This window comes from Carcharhinus amblyrhynchos, chromosome 30 (assembly GCF_965287045.1).
Source record: "Carcharhinus amblyrhynchos chromosome 30, sCarAmb.v2.hapA, whole genome shotgun sequence".
Taxonomy (NCBI): Eukaryota; Metazoa; Chordata; class Chondrichthyes; order Carcharhiniformes; family Carcharhinidae; genus Carcharhinus; species Carcharhinus amblyrhynchos.
In genome coordinates this window covers 19,635,183-19,654,046 of record NC_137353.1, presented here as the reverse complement: position 1 = coordinate 19,654,046, position 18,864 = coordinate 19,635,183, and positions in this window count along the sequence as shown.

The window sequence follows — 18,864 nt, the reverse complement described above, 5'->3', positions numbered from 1 at the left end:
CATCAGCAAATTTTGACACCCTACACTCGGTTCCCTCCTCCAGATCATCTATATAAATGGTAAAAAGCTGAGGCCCCAGCACCGACCCCTGGGGCACTCCACTAGTCACCATCCGCCAATCCGAATAGCACCCGTTGACCCCCACTCTCTGCCTCCTATTTGACAACCAATCCTCTATCCACGCTAACACTCTACCCCCAACTCCATGTCCCTCGACCTTCTGCAATAACCTCTTGTGAGGTACTTTGTCAAACGCCTTCTGAAAATCTAAAAAGACCACATATGGCAGGGGTGGTGGTGAGTGTGAGGGCAAAGTGAGATCAGGATATTGAATCTGATAATCAGCTATGATCAAAATGAATGGTGAAGCAGGCTCGAAGGGCTGAATGGCCTACACCTGCTTCTAGTTTCTATATTTCTATGTTTCGAACAGTTTCTATGTTTACCGCTTGTCACCAGGCATATTGGAAGGATTTACAAGTTGATATTTAATCTTTTCAGCCACATTGCGAATGCGCCTTCCAAATAGGACCTGAACCCAAAGCTTCTGGCCTAGGGATATGGATGCTACAGCACCATAAGACCTACATGGTGCAAAAAATATTAAAATCTAAAAAATAGCTCATGTTTTTCACCCACTGGTCCAGTGAAAGAACGGTTTACTCATTGGCACACAAAGCTATACAAATCAGAGCAAAGTTAAAGTTTATTTATTAGTGTCACAAATAGGCTTACATTAATACTGCAATGAAGTTAGAAACCATAGAAACCCTACAGTGCAGAAAGAGGCCATTCGGCCCATCGAGTCTGCACTGACAACAATCCCACCCAGGCCCTATCCCCTTATTTACCTGCTAATCCCTCTAACCTACGCATCCCGGGACACTAAGGGACAGTTTAGCATGGCCAATCCACCTAACTCGCACATCTTTGGACTGTGGGAGGAAACTGGACCACCCGGAGGAAACCCATGCAGACACGGGGAGAGCGTGCATACTCTGCACAGGCAGTGATACAAGGCTGGAATTGAACCCGGGTCCCGAGCACTGTGAGGCAGCATTGCTAACCATTGCACCGTCATGCCACTGTCATCAACACACCACAGGACAAGGAACTGAAAAAGACGAGAATGTAAGCATTCGGAAATGAGGGGGGGTTCATATCATGATAGTGTAACTTAACACCATGACCCTCTTATCAGCTTCTATCCACCATCAACCATCCAATTTCCTGAAAGAGGCAAATGAAACTTGAGCCAAAATCTAAGGCCAAACTAGGGATGAAAAACAATCTAGGACATTTCTCTCTGACCTCTGAAGGTGACTGAAAACATATTCCAGGAAATGACACTGATTGAGAGGACAATACTGCCCAACGCACTTAACAACCTTTTGCAAATCATGACGTCAGCCACAGTAAGGGAGACATCGAGCAGTAATTCCGTGTTCACTAAATGTTTCACTTGTCCCAAAGGTTGCTAACCCTTTGTGAAAAGGGAAATCCTCATGATGTTTAATCCAGTTCAATGCATTGAACGTGTCCCTTTGTCTTCCCTATGGGTCATAGAAAAATAAAACAATAGAAACTAGAAGCAGGAGGAGGCCATTCGGCCCTTCAAGCCTGCTCCACCATTCATTTTGATCATGGCTGATAGTCAAATTCAATATCCTGATCCCCCTTCCCTCCGTATCCCTGTATCCCTTTAGTTCCAAGAGCTACATCTAATTTCTTCCTGATATCAGGATAATGTTTTGGCCTCAACTACATTCTGTGGTAGTGAATTCCACAGATTCACCACCCTCTGGGTGAAGAAATTTCTCCTCGCCTCAGTTCTAAAAGGTTTATCTTTATCCTCAAACTATGACTCCCAGTTCTGGGCTCCCCCACCATTGGCCACGATTCTCCCAAAAGTGCTGAATTAGCGGGAAAAATGTTCCAGATCCCGATTGTTTTATCAGTTTAGGTTCTCACCTGAATCTCCGCACCCTGTGCACTGCAGAAGTCCCCAGCTGTGAGTATCATTAAAATCCAGAGTGGGGGGGCAGGGCCTATTCGCACCAGAGTCTGACAGTTCTGGAACTCTGCGCATGCGCAGTGGCCCCGATCTGTCAGACTCCCTGTTTGCGAGCCAGCCCGATCGCTAGCCAGCCTGGGACCCCCGCAATGCTGCCCCTCCAGCCCCCTCCCCCCCCCCCCCCACTGCCCAATCGCAGCCCACAACAATTCCTGGGCCAGCCCTGACCCCCCGCCCCGTCCTGGAGCACCCCGGTGCCTAGCCCTCGCCACCCACCCCCAGAAGTGCCAATGCCTCCACACGCCTCACCCTGGCAGACCCCCTCCCGACCCTTCCCGGGTCAGATTCCCCCCACCCCTGGCAGATCAACCCCCCCCCGCCCCAGCGTTCCCCAATCGCTGCCCTCCCTCATCTCAGACCGATCCCAATGCAGAGAGGCAGCAGGGTCCTCCACCCCCACCGATCATCCCTCGGCCCTGCCCACAATAGGCCCCGCCTCCTTGACACTTTGGCCCTTGGGCACTGCCAGGGTGCCTATGCCCAGGGGGTACCACTCGCTGGGGGGGGGGCACCACTCCCTGGGGGGGGCCCCCGATTGCCTTCCCCTTCGTTCCAGTGGCCACTCCCGCGAGTTCCCTGAACATGGGGAGCTAGTCTGAACCCCACCGGGGTGAAGTACTCCTGGCGGGGTGGGAGATTCAATTGGGACCCGAAGGTTCCCGATATTCACATGCAAAGCATATTTACAACACATTTTTAAAAGATTCAAATGACCTCCCTGCCTTCCCACCAGTTTCCAGCATGATCTGACCAGCAACTGTACTCCGGCTCTGGGAGCTGCGCATGCATTCCCGGCGCACACACAAATCTCGGTACAAGACCAGCGACACTCAACTCCCACCAGAAAAGTTGCGGGCCGCAATGGGAGAATCACAGCCATTCTTTCTCAATCTACCCTGGTTAAACCCGTTAGAATTTTATCAGTTTCTATGTGATGCCTTCTCATTCTTCTAATCTCCAGTGAATATAATTCTAATCAACTCTGTCTCTCCTCATGTGACAGACATGCCCTCCCAGATAAAGCTTCGCCATTCTCCCTCTATAGCAAGCACACTTTCCTTGCAATATCTTAACAGACTCAATCAAATCTCCTTGAAATCTGAACCTGTAGAGCAAAAAGCCCCAGCTCTCTAAGTCTTTCACTGTAAATAAGGCTTTTAGATATCACCCTCGTGACCTCTTCTAACCCTCTCAGGGTCTCTATAAATTTAATCACAGGAGTAAATCAATCTGGACATGGTATTCTGAATGAAACATAACCATGTCTTGTACAAGGTCAGTGTAATTTTGTTTGTTTTATATTGGATTTGCCCAGTGATAAATTTGTAGTGCTGGTCACAAATGTTAAATGACTCATGTACTATAATACCTTGGCTTTTTCTCCCATGCATCAGTTCTTAAGTTTGCCATCATATATGGACTACATAGGCCTGGAGTTAGCCCTTTCTTCAAATTCATTCATGGGACATGGGTGTCACTAACTGGGCCAGCATTTATTTTCTATCCCTAATTTGGAAGGTGCTGCCTAAGGAGCCTTGGCGGGTTCCCGCAGAGCATCCTATAGATGGTATACACTTGCTGCCACTGTTTGTCAATGGTGGAGGGAGTGAATGTTTGTAGAAAGGGCAGCAAGCAAGCAGCTACTTTGTCCTGGATGGTGTTGAGCTTCTGTGATTTTGATTAGGGCGGCACAGTGGCATAGTGGTTAGCACTGCTGCCTCACAGCACCAGGGACCCAGGTTCGATTCCAGCCTTGGTCACTGTCTGTGTGGAGTTTGCACATTCTCTCTGTGTCCGGCTGTTCCGGTTTCCTCCCACAGTCCAAAGATGTGCTGATTAAGTTGATTGGCCATAGTAAATTGCCAGGTAACAATCATGGAGATTGGTGGGGTAAATACATGGGGTTATGGGGATTGTTGTTGATGCAGGCTCGATGGGCTGAATGGCTTCCTTCTGCACTGAAAGGATTCTATTATTCTATGATTCTAGTGTTTTTGGATTGCACTCATCCAAGCAGGTGTAGAGTATTCGATCACACTCAAGACTTCTGCCTTGTAGACAGTGGACAGGCTTTGGGGAGTCAGGGGGTGATTCACTCGCTGCAGAATTCCTAACCTTTGACCTGCTGTTGTAGCCACAGTATTTGTCTAGTTAGTCCAGTTCAATTTCTGATGTTGCCTGACATGTTTCTTCCAAGGTCTTAACCTCCATTAACATATTAGCTGTGAACTTGTGGACATTTCCAATAATCCCTTCATCCAGATTAGCCCTAACATTGATCCCTGTGGTCTCCAGTAGCGACCGGTTTCTGTGCAGAGTCACTGTCATTAATAACACCCTCTGGCTATAAGAGTGTAGTCGATTCCACCTCCAACCCAATGTCTGCTCACTAATAGCAGGGGACTCTGTCTTATTAAGCCATGAAGTGACAGCTCATCAGGACGTCTGATACAGATCGAAGATGAAGATCTCCATCAATCTGAACTGGAACTATGACATTCAGCAAGAATTAGCCGACTGCTGCTTCTGCATCATTCAGGCAATTATAGCCTCTTTGTACAAACATGGGGCACAGTGGATAACACTGCTGCCTCACAACGCCAGGGACCCAGGTTCAATTACCCGGCTTGGGTCAATGTCTGCAACCTAACTCCTACATCGTTGGAACGTGGGAGCACCTGGAGGAAACCCACACAGGTACGGGGAGAATGTGCAAACTGCACACTGATATTCATTCAAGGCTGGAATGTGAACCCAGGACCCTGGTACTGTGAGGCAGCAGCACTAACCACTGTGCCACCCAGCAAAGGGAGCAAGGTTCACAGCAGAGAACTAGGTTTAATATTACCTTGTATTAATTGCACTGAAACAAACCATTCTGCCCAATACCAATATACTGGTGTTTAAAGAAGCATCCTCTCACCTTGTTTCATGTCATTCTATTGACATCTCTTCTTCTTCTTTTCTCTATCATGTCCTTATCCAGCTGCTGTTTAAAAAGCATCTCACCTGTGGGAACATATTGGATACTCTCACCTCATTCCCTGAGTCAAGTGCACCACAATACTTTACTGGGTTTATTAAAACTGTCCTTTATTTAGCGCCATCACTTTTGGACATCCCCATGTGGAAACATTGGCCTGGACTTTTATCATTGATATGGCTAGCAGGAGTTGGCAAAATTCCCAGCTTGGCACACCAGCCTAGGGACCGCCCACAAAGACTGGATTTTCATTGCATGGAGAGCAGTTGCAGGCATGGGTCTGGCTAGCTATCCCCAGATGAAGTTTAGAGCCAAACGCAGAGGCTGTAGGTGCTAAGGTGGTCTGGTTAAAAGGCCCACCTTGGTACTGTGGGACTTCCTTCCAGTGAAAATAAACAGACTAAAGGATTTCTGGGCTCTCAGCCAAGCCTTATTATATATTCTTGCCTGAAGACCAGACATTCATCAGAGTACTAAAACACTTCATCCCAGAGAAAATGTTGCTTGGTTGACAACTCTAACTCCCTTATCTCTGCTGTAAATTTCACAATGTCTACTCATACTGGTTAAGATGTTACAAGTGCTTGCAGTTTCGGCTATTGAAACTTGTAAGGGTCCAGATGATTGACACATTTATTGCACTGTAGAAAAGGTTTTTAACGTAATGACATTATAAATGACTTTTTTAAGAGTTTTATTTACATATCCGATCGTCACTATAGGGTTGATTTCTTCTAATATAGTGTATAGTGAATCATCTTTGGACTGTGGGAGGAAACTGGAGCACCCGGAGGAAACCCATGCAGCCACAGGGAGAACATGGAAACTCTATACAGACAGTGACCCAAGGCCAGAATTCAACCCAGGTCCCTGGCGCTGTGAGGCAGCAGTGCTAAGCACTGTGCCACTGTGCTGTCCTAGTCAAAATCACAGCTTGGAATAAGGAGCATGGGGGTAATTGGGGTTGTTTGGGCGCATATCTTGGCATGAGGGGCATGAGGTGGACCTTAGGAACTTACCTTTTAAAAGGTCCCTTCATGTACATCATGTTTCATGACACCTCTGACGTGCCGTGAATCACAGCCCATTCAAAACCTGGCCTGACTCCATGAAACATGCAGAGCTTAAAGACACGCCTATCCCCGCAATGGGGCCAGCCAGGTCAGAATGCGAGCTTTTGACCTGAACCGGCCAAAAGCCACATCTAAAAACCCCAGAATTCCAGGTGTAGGATTAGGAATCCCGGGATCTACAACCAGGCCACCACTTTTAAAGGGCTCCCGAGTCATCCCAATTCAGTGAAAATCCAGCCAGACTTCTGCATACTGGAAACCACTGACATATAACAGAGGCTGTGAAAATAGACCCAGAAATAAATTGCGTCAAAGCTGGTCTCTCATCGGTTATCTGATGTGAGCCATGGGTCAGAGGAGATGCGATACAACCTGAGCCACGGATTGGGGGCGGGGGAGGGGAGAGAAAAAATGGAGTCATAATTTTTGCCTTTGAAGGAATGTTACACTGAATTACAGCATGGAGGCACAGTGGTTAGCACAGCTGCCTCACAGTACCAGGGACCTGGGTTCAATTCCCGGCTTGGGTCACTGTCTGTGAGGAGTCTGTATGGTTTCCCTGTGTCTGCGTGGGTTTCCTTCGGGTGGTCCGGTTTCCTCCCAACAGTCCAAACGGAGTGCTGGTTAGGTACATTGGGCATGATAAATTCTCCCTCAGTATACCTGAACAGGCGATGGAGTGTGGTGACTAGGGGATTTTCACAGTAACTTCATTGCAGTGTTCTTGTGAGCCTATTTGTGACACTAATAAATAATTCTTTTTATCTTTTTACGTTGTAAGTGATGCCATTTACATTGAATTACATGATACAGGGGCAGACCTTCGACCCATTCCAGCATTTACACTTCATTTAAGCTTCCCCCCCATCTTTTCTCATTTAATCATATCATCTTAGCCCTCTAAACCCTTCTCCCAAATATTCTGGATGTGTAGATGCTGGCGTTGGACTGGGGTGGGCACAGTAAGAAGTCTCACAACATCAGGTTAAAGTCCAACAAGTTTATTTGGAATCACAAGCTTTCGAAGTGCTGATGCAGGAGCTGCACTCCGAAAGCTCGTGATTCCAAATGAACCTGTTGCGAGACTTCTTACTGCGCCTAATATTCTTGTCTAGTTTCCCCTGAGCTGTGTCTATACTATCTGCTTCAACCACTCCCTGCGGTAGCCAGTTCCACATTCTCACCACTCACTGGGTACAGAATTCCCTCTTCCTTCAGGTGACCTGTTAAACCAAGATCACACCTGTCTTTCTGGGTGAACGATCCCAAAGAAGACGAGGGGGTTCATCGAGGATGACACTCGTCCCTCAGTTAACAGTGCCGGGAGCAAATTAATTGGACAATTATCCCTTCTGCTTTTCATGGGACCACGGTCGTTGGGTTGCCAACACACAACAGTCAGTGCACTTTACAAATGCTTTGTCTGCATTGAAGTGGCCCCAAGGAGGTTGGCGGCACTGTGCAAATCCAAGCTCTCTCCTTATTAAAAACCACCACAAGATTGAAAAAAATAGGAGCATGTCATTTGGGCGCCAGATCAAAGAACCAGAAGTGATATTGGCCGTAATAGAGGTTTACAACACAATGAAGCATGTGACAATGAAAGCTTGCTAAGGTTCTAATGAACATTCCCGTGGGCTTGTGTGCTGGAATGGCGACAGAGAACTGATTAAAGCACGGCGTCCACATGACATTGCCAGCACTGCTTTTATTCTCAACAGCTGCTTTGATTTTACTTAATTTTACTTTGTGCCGAATTCCATTACCTCACCTCTGCTGGACAGAGAAGAGTCGACTGTGATCAGCACTGATTGGAAAATAGTCAGTCTGGAGCGAGGCCTAACTGTTGCACAAGTAACTATAAATGAAGGGAAATGTGTTTCACTCTCCTGTTTACCAGAACTGAACCTCCGTCATGACGGGATATATTTCAGTATTAAAGGTTGTTCCATTAATAAGACACTGTGAAGTGTGTCGAATAGATGGAGTCAGAATTCTTACCGGGCGAGTAATCCAGGAGCCTGGGCTAATGATTAGGAGACAATGGGCAGCATGGTGGCACAGTGGTTAGCAATGCTGCCACACAGCGCCAGGGACCCGGCTTCAATTCCAGCCTTGGGTGGAGTTTGCGCATTCTCCCCGTGTTTGCGTGCGTTTCCTCCGGGTGCTCCAGTTTCCTCCCACAGTCCAAAGGTGTGCAAATTAGGCGGATCGGCCATGCTAAATTGCCTCTTAGTGTCAGGGGGATCAGCCAGGTAAATGCACGTGGTTGTGATTGGTGAAGGTACAGGGTCAATGGGCCGAATGGCCTCCTTCTATGGTTGGTTCCCCCAGCATCTGGGGGAATTTAAATTACATTTGAAAATGAATCTAAAAGTAGCCCCAGAAATGCTGACCTTGTCATAACTTATTAAATGTGCTATGGGTTTCGTGACTTCACGAATAGAGGTTCAGAGAAGGATTGTTGTAAAAACCCCCCCGGTTCACTAATGTCCATTAGGGAAGGAAATCTGTTCTTATTTCATCTGACCTACATGTGACTTCAGAACCACAGCAAGGTGGTTGACTTTAAATTACCCTCTGAAATGGCCTAGCAAACTATTCAGTTCAAGGGGCAATTACGGATGGGCAACACTTGTTGGCTTTGCCAACAACACCCATGTCCCACGGAAGAACAAATAAAAACCTTTTAGCAGTAACTGTGGACTGTCAGTTATTACATCATTAATAATTAAATCATTACATGGACATCCCTAAAAGAAAATACCTCTGACCAGCCAGCTCACAGTGTACACCTTCATATATCACTGTCAAATCAGTCGATCTTCACTCTCAAATACAAGCATTTCCTTTTCATCCCGAACACACCCACAAATCGAAATGAAAACCCTCTCACAAGATTGCAGAATTTAAGCATTTTTTGCTGAACACTTTTTTTGTTCTCCTGTGTTCCTCCGGTGTCACCTCTTCCCAGTCTGGCCTACACGTGACTCCAGATCCACAGGAACATGGTGGAATCTTTAAAAAGCCCAAGAAACTACTCAGTTCAAGGGCTGTTAGGGAATGGGCAACAATTGTTGACCTTGCCAATGAAGCCCACATCCCATGAATTGGAAATAGCTCTTTGGGGCTAAAGGGATCAAGGGAGAAGGGGCAGCTAAGGATAGTGAATTTGATGATCAGCAATGATCATAATGAATGACAGGCCAGGCTCGAAGGACCAAATGGTCTCCTCCTGCTCCTATTTTTCCATGTTTCTATGAATGAATGAATTCGGACAAAGATTTACTGCGTGAGAAAACGCTTGGCTGTTATTCAGTTATTGAAAGTTTTAGCCTTTGCTACCCTATCTCTCCAGTATAATATCCAGTTCTATTTTGAGAATTCTTTATTTCTCTTACTCTGACTCCGACTGCTCCTTACCATAAAGGGTTTTCATAAATTTATCGAACCCTACAGTGCAGGAGGAGGCCATTTGGCCCATTGCACCGATCACTATCCCACCCAGGTCCTATTCCTACACATTTACCATAGCTAGTCCCCTGACACTAAGGGACGATTTAGCATGGCCAATTCACCTAAGCCACACATCTTTGGGCTGTGAGAGGAAACCGGCACACCTGGAGGAAATCCATGCAGACACGGGGAGAATGTGCAAATTCCGTACAGACAGTGACCCAAACCGGGAATTGAACCCCAGGTCCCTGGTGCTGTGAGGCAGCAAAATTAACCACTGTGTCACTCCTTAATTTGGCGCATTGTCCCAAAACCTAACCAGAAACCTTCCAGGGACATAGCTGGAATTTTACCGGCACGGCTGCCCTGATTCCGGGGGTGGGCAAGGCTCGAAGAATGTCATTCTTCATTAGCCTTAAGTGACATTGTACGAAACTCGGGCAGACGAGCCGGTAAAACTCCACCCATTGCATGGAGTTTTCACTCCAAGATTAGGCAGTTATGGGCCGTGGATCAGGATGAAGGTAAGGGTTAAAAGATGAGTAGCACCAGAGCTAATGGAAACACACCATTCCCGCACTTGCAATATCTGACCTCACACACCCGCCCCCCCCCGTGCTCCGTTTCCAATCAGAAATCATATTACCATGTTTAGTAAATGAAAAAGATTTGATCAAACACATTTTTAAAATCTTTGCATTCTAAACTTTCTACTTTTCAATAAAAATAAGAATCATTAGTATGTGGATGTATTTAAATTGGTTATTTGTGCTCCACATCCTATTTCAAGCTTTTAAAATATAAATCGAAAGAATTGAAATGAAATAATAAAGTCATCACTTTAATTAAATTTGTTCAGCTCGTCATTGCCAACTTAAATATTAAACGAGTTTAATTCATATTTTAAGTAATATTAATAGATAACAGAACAGGGGGCATAGTGGCACAGTGGGTAGCACTGGTGCCTCACAGCGCCAGGGACCCAGGTTCGATTCCAGCCTCGGGTCACTGTCTGTGTGGAGTTTGCACATTCTCCCCGTGTCTGCATGAGTTTCCTTCGGGTGCTCTAGTTTCCTGCCACAATATAAAGATGCACAGGTTATGTTGATTGGCCATGATGAATTGTCCCTTTGTTTCAGAGGGATTGCAGGGTAACTTTGTGGGATTACAGGGATAGGACCTGAGTGGGATTGTTGTCAGTGCAGGCTCAGTGGGCCAAATGGCCTCCTTCTGCACTGTAGATTCTATGATTCTATGATATCAAGTTATGCTTCCTCCACACGACCCCTCATGCCAACCCATTCCATGTTATGGCACATCCATGCCCATTCAGCTCTACACTATGTAGAAGCAATGGACCCAAAATGACAGTAGTATATGTTAAAAAAAAACTTTTTAAAAAAGTTATCCGTTGATGAACTTCCACAGTTAGTAAAAAATACAGTTTACTACAGCCCAATTAAAGTGCCAATCATCCTGACTCTTTAAAGTACCAATAGCAGAAATTGTAAGCACTTTTAAATGTTGTGTCAATTTTCCCTTCCCAGTGGCCCACTATGGGTGCTGTAAATTGGGCAGTTGATAGTGGGCATTTCCCTTTTCTGACAGAGCTCTGCCCTTATTAGTCTGCCCCCATTCTATCATTTCTAATTGGGGAGGGAGGGGGGGTGCTACATGAGGTGGTAATGAGAAGATCCTGTTTCTCATTACGTTCTCTTCTGTGTGGTGTCTAAGCTCATTAGGTGAAAGTGGATTTAAATGGGCTATCAGCTGTTTGGAAAGCTTACCTCTCATTCGAGTTTTGGTGATTTTTTTGCCCTATCCTATCTGCTTTTGTGCCATATACTCTGGGGCTACCTTCTCAGCATTGCCTTGGAGGTGAAGCAAGTTCACAATGGATTAAAATCCAGCCAGAGCTGTAATATATGGTTCGAGCTCAAACTTTGGCTAAGACTGTAAAAGCTATTTTTACTTTAAAATATTTAGAACTAAAAGTATTTATATTGGTCTGTTGATCAGACAGTCATTTATGAGCATGCAGTTGAGTTAGGAGGTCCTGTGGCACAATGGGTAGCATCCCTGCCTCTGAGCCAGAAGCTCCAGTTTCGAATCCCATCCTAGGACATGGCGGCCAAGGAAGCTGCACTCATAAAGCAGCCAAATAGGTTGAGTTGCAACCTGCAAAATCCTTCTAGATCATGCCAGCGGCTGGTAGTAAGAGCGGAAGGGACTCCTGGTCAGCCACACTTGATGTGGAGTAGTATACCAGCAACAGACTAACAACCAGAATCAGGAGTTACTGGAAACAATCAAAAGTCTGTCTTAGTGTACCTCTGGTTTCCTCCCACAGTCCGAAAGCCGTGCTGGTTAGGTGCTAAATTCTCCCTCAGTGTGCCTGAACAGATGCCGGCAGCTAGGGAATTTTCACGATAGCTTCATTGCAGTGTTAATGTAAGCTTACTTGTGACTAATAAATAAATAAAATCTAGATCTGGGAAGAGAATTGTAAAATGGGCTAGTTGGATATGAGGGCAATTTCTTGTCATTAATCACGACAGGACTTCCTTACTGTATCATACATTTTCTTTGATTTCCATATCTACTTCCATGGGATAAGTGCTCAATCATATTGATCCTGATAGACTCATACAGAGATACAGCACGGAAACAGACCCTTTGGCCCAACTCATTCATGCAGACCAGATTTCCTAAACTGAATTTAGTCCCATTTGCCTGTGTTTGGCCCATGTCCCTCTAAACCTTTCCTATCAATGTCTAAATTTCTCTTAAATGTTGTAATTGTACCCACTTCGTCTGGCAGCTCATTCCATATTCGCACCACCCTCTGTGTGAAAGAGTTGCCCCTCAGCTCCTTTTTAAATCTTTCTCCTCTCACTTTAAGCAGATAGTCTCCAGTTTTGGACTCCCCTACCCTGGGGAAAAGACGTTGGCTATTCACCTTATCTATGCCCCTCATGATTTTATAAACCTCTATAAGGATACCCTCCCATCCTCCTATGTTCCAGGGAGAAAAGTAAATTAATTATATTTATTAGTGTCACAAATAGGCATAGAAGTTACTGTGAAAATCCCCCATTCAGCCTCTCCTTGTAACTCAAAACTTCCAGTCCTGATAACATCCTTGCAAATCTTTTTTACATCTTTTCCAGTTTAATAATGACTGGATATTACAGTATGAGTGGACATTACAGATGATTGGCATTGTTTAAAGTTTATTTATTAGTGTCACAGGTAGGCTTATGTTAATGCTGCAATGAAGTTACTGTGAAAATCCCTTATTTGCTGCATTCTGGTGCCTGTTGGGGTACACGGAGGGAGAATTTAGCATGGCCACTGCACCTAACCAACATTTTTGGACTGTGGGAGGAAACCGGAGCACCCGGAGAAAACTCATGCAGACACAAGGAGAATGTGCAAACTCCACACCAACAGTGACCCAATCCAGAATCGAACCCATGTCTCTGGCGCTAAGAGGCAGCAGTACTGACAACTATGACACCAAGTAGAGCCAAGTCCAATTGAAATTTTCCACCAAATATCGTGCCGGAGATTCATATATGACCAATTTTCCATACCTGGATTCTTCACAGCCACCAAGTAGGAAGAGGCGCTGGTAGGAAACTTAGATCTCAGAAGAAGGGAACATTAGTCATCCACGTTCATTCATATACAACACCCAGCGTAGTCAAGCAGAGCACTAATAAGATCCACGCACCCACCCCTGGTTAATCAGGTAAAAGATTTGAGAATTAAAAATTGAAAAAAGAATGTAAACGGGTCAACAAAGACCTGCAAAATTCAAAGCCTCAGAGAAAGCTGCTGCCAAAATATAAAAGGGAAGTTTGGCAAAAATATGAGTTAAAATTTCCATCCTCTCCATTTCTGGGAAATTTAACGTAGCTTTATGCAAGCGAACCAGAGGGTGTCCCAGAGTGTGTTATTACTAATGGAATCATTTTGAACTGCAGTCACTGTTTTGCAGATGAAAGTGCCAAGAAATGTCCCACAAACAGCAAATGAGTTAATCGTTTCGGTTTGAGGGAAAAGTATTGGTCAGAGCATCAGAAGTATCAGAAGAGAAGTACCCTGCTCTTCTTCAAATGTGGCTATTCAATCTTTTACCAGCAGACAGAGACTTTAGTTAACATTAGCAAGTGCCGATAATGCAGCAGTATATGTCAACGAAGATTATCATGCCCAAGCCTCCACTGGGGTTTCAGCTCACAGTCTTCGAGTTCAGAAACATGACAGCTACATGCCAAGACAAAGCTGGCACTTCATCAGTTAGACAACATTTTAATCCTTCTTCATCTTGGCGACTGGAACTTGTCTTGAACCTGTTCTGAAATATTATCGGCATATAACTTGGCAGAGGGAGTGTGGGTTTGACTGTGCCTTCAGTTCAGGGAATGATATTCAACAGTAACAGCTGTCGCAGTGAAGGCAATAGGTTCCAATCAGTGAACAATAAGCCTAGGGAAACTCATGTTCATAAGAATAAATGAGGGGAACATGCAGCAGAGTTGACAACAGTGTCTGCTTTGATAGATATGTAAAGTGGCATATTTACGTCATGACTTTTAAAGAACCTCACACGTGGTGAAATTCCGAATACTTGTCACCAGGTTATATAATCGTAAAATCCCTGCAGTGCAGAATAAAGCCATTCGGCCCATCAAGTCTGCATTGACCACAATCCCACCTAGGGGCCCTACCCCATAACCCCATGGATTTACCCTGCAAGTCTTCTGACACTAAGAGACGATTTAGTATGGCCAATCAACTTGACCAGCACATCTTTGTGGGAGTCTGGGAGGAAATTGGAGAACCCGGACAAAACCCATCCAGATACAGGAAGAACATGCAAACTCCACACAGTCACTCAAGGCCGGAATTGAACCTGGGTTCCTGGAGCCGTGAGGCAGCAGTGCTAACCACTGTGTCACCATGCCGAATCGTTATAATTCTTGATGGATTCATTTTTTTATACATTCCAGTTCTGTTTCCCTCCATGCCAATTTAATCCCATTTTGTATCTACATTTGAAGTCTTTAGTAAGTTAACTATGGTTCTTAGGATGTTGCCAAAAATGATATATTTGTTGGAAAAAAGGATTTTTTTATTCATTTGTGGGACATGGGCGTCGCTGGCTGGCCAGCATTTACTGCCCATCCTCACTGCCCTTGAGAAGGTGGTGGTGAGCTGCCTTCTTGAATTGCTGCATTCCATGTGCTGTGGGTTGACCCACAATGCTGTTAGGGAGGGAATTCCAGGTTTTTATCCCAGCAACTGTAAAGGAACGGTGATATATTTCCAAGTCAGGGATGGTGAGTGGTTTGGAGGGGGACTTGCAGGTGTATGTTTATACCGTGCCTTTCCCATCCACAGAACACCCCAAAGCACTTAACATCAACTGAATTACTTCTGAAGTGTTGTAATGTAGGAAATGGAACAGTTATTTTGTACACAGCAGGCTGCCACAAACAGCAATGTGATAATAGCCTGATAATCTGCTTTTGTGACATAGATTGAGAGATAAATATTGACCAAGACTCCAGGAATAACTCCATAGTTCAGTTTCAAAGCAGTTCTATGTGATCCCTTACATCCATCTGATAGCGCAGTGATCCCCCAGTGCTGTAAGGGAGTGTCAGCCTAGATTCTTGAGCCCAAGTCCTGGTGTGGGACTTGAACTCACAACCTTCTGCATCAAGATGAGACTGCGGCCAACTGAGCTACAGCTGACAGAAGATGGTGACGATGGTAACCTGTCAAAGACTTGAAATATATCAGCTTGGCCTTTCAGTAGGCGCTGATCTAGTGATATTATCATTAGATTACTAATCCAAAAACTCGGCTAAAGTTTTGGAGACCTGGGTTTGAATCCCACCACAGCAGTTGGTGGAAATTGAATTCAATAAAAAATATCTGGAATTAAGAATCTACTGCTGACCATGTAACCATTGTTGATTGTTGGAAAAACCCATCTGGTTCATTGATGTCCTTTAGGGAAGGAAATCCGCCATCCTTACCTGGTCTGGCCTACATGTGACTCCAGAGCCACAGCGCAATGTGGTTGACTCTCAACTGCCCTCCAAGGGCAACTAGGGATGGGCAATAAATGCTGGCCAGCCAGCAACGCCCAGGTCCCACAAATGAATACGAAAACAAGTGCATCCTGACTTGAATGTGATTCCCATAAGAACATAAGAACATAAGAAATAGGAGCAGGAGTAGGCCATCTGGCCCTTCGAGCCTGCCCCGCCATTCAATAAGATCATGGCTGATCTGTCGTGGCTCAGTTCCACTTTCCCGCCCTCTCCCCATAACCCTTAATCCCCTCTCTTATCAAAAACCCATCAACCCGCTTCTTAAAAATATTTAGCGAGGCAGCCTCCACCACTTCAACGGGCAGAGAATTCCAGAGATTCACCACCCTTTGAGTGAAGAAGTTCCTCCTCAACTCCGTTCTGAACCGCCCCCCCTTTATCTTGAGGCTGTGCCCCCTAGTCCTACTGTCTTTTTTGAGCGGGAAGAGTCTTTCCACCTCTATCCTATCCATCCCATTCATCATCTTATACGTCTCAATGAGATCTCCCCTCATTCTTCTAAACTCTAACGAGTACAAGCCTAGTTTATTCAGCCTCTCCTCATAGCTCAACCCCCTCAACTCCGGTATCAGCCTAGTAAACCTCCTCTGCACTCCCTCCAGGGCCAAAATATCCTTGCGCAGGTGCGGCGCCCAAAACTGCACACAGTACTCCAGCTGCGGCCTCACCAATGCCCTATACAGCTGCAGCAAGACCTCCCTACTTTTATATTCAATCCCCCTCGCTATGAAGGCCAGCATCCCATTCGCCTTCCTGACCACCTGCTGCACTTGCAGGCTGGGTTTTTGCGACTCATGCACAAGGACCCCGAGGTCCCTCTGCACCGTCGCCTGCTGCAGTTTTTCGCCACGTAAGTAATAGTCCTTCCTACCATTCTTCCTACCAAAGTGGACCACCTCACACTTGCCAACATTAAATTCCATTTGCCATTTCCTGGCCCATTCGCCCAGCCTATCTAGATCCTTCTGCAGACTCTCCACACCCTCCGCACAATTTGCCTTTCCCCCAATCTTGGTGTCATCAGCAAATTTCGACACCCTACACTCGGTTCCCTCCTCCAGATCATCTATATAAATGGTAAATAGCTGAGGCCCCAGCACCGACCCCTGGGGCTGGTGGTGGGGGCATGCTGGTGGAACACACCATATAGCTGATTAGAACTTCTGTTATTTGGGTCTACTCCCAATAATTATCCCTGTTGGGAGTTTTAATTCATTTCCCAGTATGTTAAACTTATTTTATAAATTACAAATTAGTACTAACATAATTTTAATTATGGGTTGCCATTTTCAAGATGGTGGCATGTTGGTTTCATAACAATGCTTATGGACAATTGATTATTAATGTTACTTTCATCTCATATCATTAAAACACATTAATAGTTGGTTAAATAGTTTTAGAAAAGATTTATCAGAAATGTAATCAGTGACCAGGACTGTCAATTTCAAAAAATAGTCAACAGAACAGTGTTATCCATACAAACCCTGAGGAAGGTCATAGTTAGACTGGGGTCTGGGGCACCAAACTGTAGGAAGGATGTGCATAGGGTGGATGGTGCAGTCCTGGTTCAATAGTAAGCTGCTTCACATGAGGAGATATACAAATAGAAAAAAAAGACACAAAAAATTAGGGGCTGTTACTTAAGAACAGAGGACCTTGTGTAATGATTTGGTCGAAGAATTATTAAGAGCTAAGACGGAATCAATAGAAACAGAACATTCTTCCCCCCTCCATCCCCCGAGTGGTTTTGAGCACAAAAATTAAAGGTATGGATATAAAATTAGACACTAGCGATTGAGGACAGAGATTAGGAGAAACTCTTTTCACACATAAGATTGTGAGGCTGGAGAACTGGAATTAGTGACTGAACCAGAATCATGATGGCACTGCTGACTCACAGTGCCAGGGACCCGGGTTCAATTCCAGCCTTGGGTCACTCTCTGTGTGGAGCTTGCACGTTCTCCCCGTGTCTGCATGGGTTTCCTCCGGTTTCTTCCCACAGTCCAGACATGTGCAGGTTACATTAGGTTGATTGGTCATGCTAAATTGACCCCTAGGGTGGAATTTTCCCACCATGCCTGCCGGGCTGGGGGGACCATGGAAAGGTCCATTGACCTCGAATGGGATTTTCCAGTTCTGAAGTGAGCGTGGCCAGAAAATCCCGCCCTGAGTGGGACGGGATTGGCGATGGTAAATATGTGGGTGGGATTGTTGTTAGTGCAGGTTCGATGGGCCGAATGACCTACATCTGTACTGTAGGGATTCTATGGATTCTATGAAGTCAACATTTAAGAATATAGGTGACTGAAGGACAGAGAGATAGGCGGGCAAGTGAACAGGGTGGAGGTTTGGGATTAGCATTGTTTTTCATGTGGAAGTTAAACACTAACATGAACTGGCTGCGCCGCATGGTCTGTTTCCGTGTTGTAACTTTGATGTAATTCTTTGTTCTTTACGAGACTGCGGTTCTCCGTGGCCGTCAATGGTTGCACAACACCCACATATTTAAACCATGTGTTTAATGTCAACAGATGTTCTTCGAGCTCAATTTGCGCAGATTACTATTTTATCAGCTGATTAGCTTTCAGGAATTCCATCTTTTTTTAGCATTTCCATTCCAATCACGTAGAATTCTGAAAAGTGCATTAACCAAGAGATGTTCTGTTTTATGCAGAGTTTGATTTGGATATGGGATTTGACAGCAGTGTAAAACAAGGGAGTGAACTTCAATACTCGGAGCTGAAGTAGGTTGATGTGTTAAGACAATGCTAATTGGATGCTAAGTACTGTATCTTAGTGACCTCCTGTGGCAGAGTGTAGGTACAATCTGTACAAAAAGTCATCTTCCAGAACAGAATATTGTTATGTACAATTGCCATAGGAAAGAATAATGTAAATCTATATGTGTTCAAATACCAATCTTTCATATTAAATTCACATTAAGCCACTGAGTTCTGGTGCCTTTAAGTTAAATTTTCTCTAGTATCTCAATGCTTAAGATGGTTACATAAAATTATTTACTCCATATTCTGGTTGCACTTTATCTCGTTTAACCTGGATGCAATGGTTTTGTGTTTTGAACTCAATCAGATACTTTATTGATTTTATTTTTCTTTCATTAACTATATATCTGGAATTAAGAATTAA